The 6038-nt window shown below is 56.9% G+C and overlaps 1 pseudogene; it reads right to left on the bottom strand.

Moving 5' to 3' along the window:
• Window positions 1-3120: 3120 nt before the first annotated feature.
• On the bottom strand, window positions 3121-3239 carry LOC112480501 (annotated as a pseudogene).
• Window positions 3240-6038: the final 2799 nt, after the last annotated feature.

The raw sequence follows: 6038 nt of genomic DNA, 5'->3' as shown, positions 1-6038 counted from the left end.
GTGTCCGGAGCCCTTTGGAGAAGGCTAAGCCTTCCGGCCATGTGACGATGGCCATACTGGAACAATCACAGTGACATCGTCGGTGTCCAGGGCACGGCGTGACTGTGAAGACACAGGGGCTGCTGCCCTCGGTCCGTGTGGGCGAGCGTGGAGCTCGGCAGGAAATGGATGTGGGTGCTGACCAGACAGCGATGAGCTGGGTCAGCGACGCCGGCGTTGCTGGTGGGCCCCTTGGCAGCGGGGACGTCCGGCAGGCTGGCAGCCATGGAGGAGCTCGTCCATAGCAGAGCTTTTTTGCTCTAAAATAGTCTCTCCTATGTGATTGAGCTGGCCAGTAAGAACACAGCTGAGAGCTGTGCGATGATTTGTTTCAAAATGAAATGATTTTACATGCAAAAAGAGGAATGACGACTCCTGGTTATGATATTATTATGAACACAATTATTTTTAATGAAGGACTTTTATTAGACGTTGTGATAGATGTGCTGTGAACGAGATTTGAAAAGAGGTTCATTAGGACAGAAAGCCGAGCGATAATCACGTGTTCTTACTGCATTGAAGGGGACCCACCGCCGTTTCCTGAAGAGAAAAGACACTCGTCTGGTGGAGCTTTTTCCTGAAACTTTCCTGTTTTCGGTCTCTGAGCTGAGGAACCAGCAGACTTGGCCGGAATTCTGGATCAGGGTGCCACGTTCTCAGGGGTGACCTAGGTTTTCAGGTTTTGAAAGCGCTGGATGTGGACTCGGAAATATAAAATTACCTTGAGAATGTCTACAACGCAGTCTGCTGCTGTCATGCAGTGTCCTGACCCTTTAGGAGTGACTTGTCACTCGCAGAGGGAGGCACCCTCTAAGTTAAACGGGGGACGTTATTTGCAGCAGGTCATCTGGACCCAAACTGCCCCGCTAAGCAACATAAAACTCCCTGTAATTAGCGTCAATATATTTCTTGACATCCACGGCCTCTTGGAGGAGCTAACGCAAAACAAACCGAAGGGGGGGAAGAAAACTCAATTGTTTGGGGGATTTTAAGAGAATTCTTTAATATCAGATTAAGCCCATTTTGATTGTAAATCTATTTTCAGCTCAACATTACCAAAGAATATTACAAGAAAATTCTGCTTTATGAAGTTATTATGATTTAAACCGTTCTCTTCCTGCTCTTTCTCGTCGACTCTCACACACATTCTCTCTCAAGAGGATCTGACAACCAGCCCGAAGCGATGCATGTCAGCGCTGCGGGTTTATCCCGCAGACGAGGGAGTTTTCCACGAAACGCCTGTTTTATTTGCTGGGTTTCCACGGCCGGGTCTGGAGGCGGAGGTTACTTCAGATGCGAAGCGTAGGGGGTCGAGCTGGGCGCTGGGCATCACCCTCACCATCGCCATCCTCATCGTCATCGGAATGGGGGTTTTCTAAAACCTGGAAGTCCGGGATGACACGATTTTAATCGTCACTTGTCCCGCGGGGTTTCGACAGGGCGCGGGGTCCCAGGCAAGCGCGTCTTGGCTGCGTGTGGGAGCACCCGTCACCATTCTCCAGCTGTGGGGCCAGCCGGGGCCTGAGGGGGTTTTCTACGAAGAGCCTGCTCCACACAGCAGTGACCGCCAGGCCCGGGTCTGCACGCCCTGCAGGGAAATGACGAAAGCGTGCCGGCTGCGCCCCAGATTTGCTGGGTGGAAACCCCGCCTTCCCGTGTTAGCATAGGACTGCTCTGCTCCCAGCTTCAGAAGCACCGGTTTCAGATCTATTCTGAGGCCCCTCGGCCCTAGACGTGAGGAGGTGACAGGTGATAGTTGGCAGCTGTGACTGTCCGGGCCCTGTCTTCGGAGTGCGTGGGCTCGCCAGCAGAGAACACGCGAGATGGGCCGTGGGACACGCGTTTCCAGTGACGGCCCCAGAAGACTCTAAGGAGGGGACCCCGTCCTGCAGAAGCTGAGGCTGGGGGACGCCCCAGAAAACCACCCGCTCTGCCCACCTGCGGCCCCACCCCTCACGGCCACCTCTGATCAATGGAAATGGAAGAAGCTGCAATGGTCGTCATCACTGACTGCTACTAAGCCAGCTCAGCGTGAGGAAGACCAACCTATAAATACAAATGAATCTACGAATTAAATAATGTCCTTCTGAAAGCTTTGAGGCCTTTTGAGGGTGTCCCCTGAAATAAGCAACCCAAGGGGTACCTTCCAGATGGCCCCGTAGCTTCACAGCTCGCCATATAAATTCCTGACTGAGCTACGGCCCAGCTAATCGTAACGTCAGTCTCATCTTTCCCAATTTTCCCAAGAATGAAAATACGGAGAGTGGCCCCCGTAACTCATCCTCGTCAGGTGTCGGGCCCCGCGCGGGTGGCTCCTTGAGCTGAAGCAGATGCTGTGTAGCTCCCTTATTTCTCAGGTAGGTACTTGGCCACATTTTAATGTTTCCGAAATTGGCATCTGCCTTATAATTGATAATATCTTCTGGCAAAAGCAAACACTACCACGATAAATACGTGTGTCAAAGTGGAAATCGATCATTGACGTGAAGTCATCTTAGGGGAGAGGTAACGTGGTGCCGGGGTCTCCACTCACCGATGAGGGCGGCTGAGGCCGGGGATGAGGAACGCGCCCCAGGCCCGTGGCCAGCCGCGGCCGCGGCGGCTAAGCCCGGCTCTTGTGCATGCGGGAGACTGGCTTTGCTGCTTTTCTCTGTACGAATAAGTTTGGAGAAATCGGTGCTAATTCGCATCCCCTGCAAGGCCCCCGAGGGAGGGACAGATGGGGAAGCGGAGGGAGTGGGGGGAGGACGAGCTCGAGCGACCCGTCCGAGGACCGGAGCGGAGCGGGGCGCTGGGCGGCCCGGTCCCGGGCTGTCTGCCGCGCTGTGCTCCATCGCCCGCAGCCCCTCCGGCTCCTTCTCCCTCCCCTCTCCTTGGCTCTCGATGCGAAGGCCGGTTTTGTGGGTCGCTGACGAGCTGCACAAAAAGCTACAAATGTCACCGCTTCTCCTGCGGTCAGTTATTGGACCAAAGTCCATAATTCGTCTTTTTTTTTTTTTTTTTTAGGCGAGGCAACCCTTGGTTGACCTCACAGATTGCAAGGACCTTGTCGGCTTACAATCCCTTATTTTTTATTTTTTATGTCTACAGCACATGGTCTTCCCAGGCGGTCTCCCATCCAAGAACTAACCGGGCCCGACCCTGCTTAGCTCCCGAGATCAGACGGGATCGGGCGTGCTCAGGGTGGCCTGGCCGTGGACTGTCATGTTTGTTTATAGCGGCGATGGCACGTGTCCATTTCAGTGACATTATGTGGTCTGGAGAACACAGATTGAATTGAAAGGCTTTGCCAGATAATTCGCAACAGATTTAAAATGCCGTGTTATTTTAAACCCGTACAAATAGTCATCAGTGTTGAACCTTGGGACCAAGGCAGTGTGGGAAAGTGATTGCTTTATGGAAAAAGATCTTCTTCCTACGCCCTTTCCATTTCCTGGGGCTCCAGCCTCTCGGATCCCTTTCGAGGTCACCTGCCCGGAGGAGGAGGTGGCGGGCACGCGAGTGCTGTCCATCCAAGTGGAGCTGCACAGGGGCCCAGTCTCGGTTTCTCCCGCCCAGGGCGATGCTGACTTACTCCCGAGGCCAGGGGCCCGTCAGTGGGAGTGCTCCACATGCTGGCTGCTGGCCACCGGCCTTCAGGTCACGGGGTCATGCCGCTGATAGGGGGCCTGGCTGAGGGCCGGCGAGTGCAGGAACAGGCCCCGGAGCACACGGAAGCCCGGGATTCCTCGGGCAGAGTGCCCTCGTGCAGACAGGTCCTGGGGACAGGGGCGACCGTCCTCCAGGCCAGGTCTGGTCCTCCATCAGCCGCCATCCTGGGCGAGCCCACTGGCTAACGTGCCTCTGCTGAAAGGTGCTGGCCGAACTTCACAGGCTTCTGGCTGTTTTATGAAGAAGTGTCGTTCAAACGTGTCGTTTTGCTCCCCAAGAGAACGCACGTCATGTCTGTGACTCGTAAGCCCCTCCACTCACACGTTCCTGCCCACCAGGGCCCAGGCCCCACCCCGCAGAGCAGAGCCACGCTTGGGTGGTGGGGCCAACTGCACTGCGTGCCGCCCACCCCCACACCCCAGGCCTCTGCCCGCGCCTGGCGCCCACTCGCTCACCCCCAACCCCACAGAGCGCAAGGCGACAGGCGGGCTATGCTCACCGCACACTTATCGGTAAGCTCTCCTGGCGTCAGCTTCTCTCGCTGAGGAAAAGAAGCTTGGGGTCAGAATTGGGGGGGGAGGGGCTTCATTATAAAGTGGGGAGGTCTTCCTTGGAGATGCCAGGACTTTATGGGGTCAGAAGCAGTTCCCGCTGGTGCTGCTCGCCGGAGGACCCAGCTGCACAACGAGGCCAAGGGCCCAGGCGGCGTGGCCTCTGCTTCCTCCTTCGTAGGCGGGTGGCCTGATCCTGGGTGTCATTTTACTGGGGGGCCGGACCTTTAAATTGCGCTGCACGGCTGTGTTATGAAAAATTCCAGATTGTTATTGTTCTGGTAAGTTTTTAAACTGGAGAAATGTCTTATAATAAAATGCAAGTAATAAAATGCAGGTAACTCGAGGCATGGGGGCTGCGCCAACAAAGTAAACGCCGTCTTTAAGCCCGAACGTCAGAAAATCACGCCCTGCCTTGTCTGCAGCAGGGAAGAAAAATGGTTCTCCAGGCGAAGAGAGAGAGCTCTGTGGACGCGCCCGGCAGGTGGCCGTTTGCCGTCCTGGGGCGGGCGACAGGGAGGAGGGGACGGAGCACGGGCAGCCAGGGGACCCTGCTCCGCGTGTCACGGGAAAACGGGCCAGGACGTTCCTTCCAGCCCCAGGCCTGGCGCTCCAGGGATGTCTGTGTCGTGAGACTTACGGACGGAGATTTTAAAAAAATGTGTAAGTGGATAGATCTAGATGTGGACATAGAGCGAGGAATATGGATACATACAGATACAGACAGCTACGGGTTCCCACTTAGGAGTGGATGGAAATGGCTGGACTATAGATAGATACAGACATATATAATGTAGACAGAAATATTAGCGAGGCAGACAGACTTACAGATGGGGATACACAAGCAGATGTAGACGCAGATGGGTCAGGACGGGCCGGGATGCACATGCGGACAGATGGACGTAGAGGTCGAGGCGTTTATTTCATCCACGCGTACCCACCCCGACGCGCTGATTCTGCACGCTTCAGAAACGAAAGGCAGGCTCCCTGCGTTCAGAAAGTCCCCGGGCTAGTGAGGATGAGCCACGGTCAAGGGGATTTCGACGCAAAGTGATGGCCGCCATGGTAGAAGTAACCGGACCAGGAGGTTACTGGGCGGAGGGTCCCCTCCCTCAGTGGGGAGGAAACACAGAGGATGAGGATGGGGAGCCCAGTACCCCGTGTGCCTGAGTGTGGGAGCAAGCGGGGATGTGGTGAGGAACGACAGTGGCCGGCAGACTGGGGGTGCCTGCCCCATCTGCTGCCTCTGTGTTTGTGGGCGCACACGTGTGCTACGTGGCGCTCTGCCCGTGGGGGAGCTTTCACAGTTCTCCTCCGGCATGCCACCCCAAGCCTCCCCCAGCCCCCAGCCCAGCGGGGAGGCAGGAAAGGCCCCAGGTGCAGGTGACTGTGGCCTCCCCAGGGTGCAGGGCCCTGCACTCGTGTGGGGTGCGAGAATTTAGACGGGACGTGGGGAGGGCTCCTGGAGACACGTGGCCAGTGCCTGGAGGGGACTGCGGTCTTCCAGCGTCCGGTAAGGGACACGGCCATCGCAAGCTGCCACCCACCTCCTTGCTGCCACCGCCTCAGTGCAAGCCAGGCCGCCCCCCCTCAGCCCGTCCTGCTCCGTCCAGCCGCCCTCTCCCGTGCCTCCTGCGCCTGGCGACGGCTCCCGCATCCGTCTCCCGCTCCTAACCGCCGACGCGCCGCGGGCACATCTTCCGAGCGCAGCCTGGGGCCGTTCTGGGCTGTGCTCGTGCCGGGGGGCAGGCGGCGGTGCCTTCGAATCAGGATCCACAGGGCCGTGCCAAGGCGGGG

The sequence above is a fragment of the Pteropus alecto genome, unplaced genomic scaffold (genome assembly GCF_000325575.1).
Source record: "Pteropus alecto unplaced genomic scaffold, ASM32557v1 scaffold74, whole genome shotgun sequence".
Classification (NCBI taxonomy): domain Eukaryota; kingdom Metazoa; phylum Chordata; class Mammalia; order Chiroptera; family Pteropodidae; genus Pteropus; species Pteropus alecto.
The sequence above is the reverse complement of the archived record's forward strand: the minus strand, read 5'-3'. Positions and strand labels throughout refer to the sequence as shown.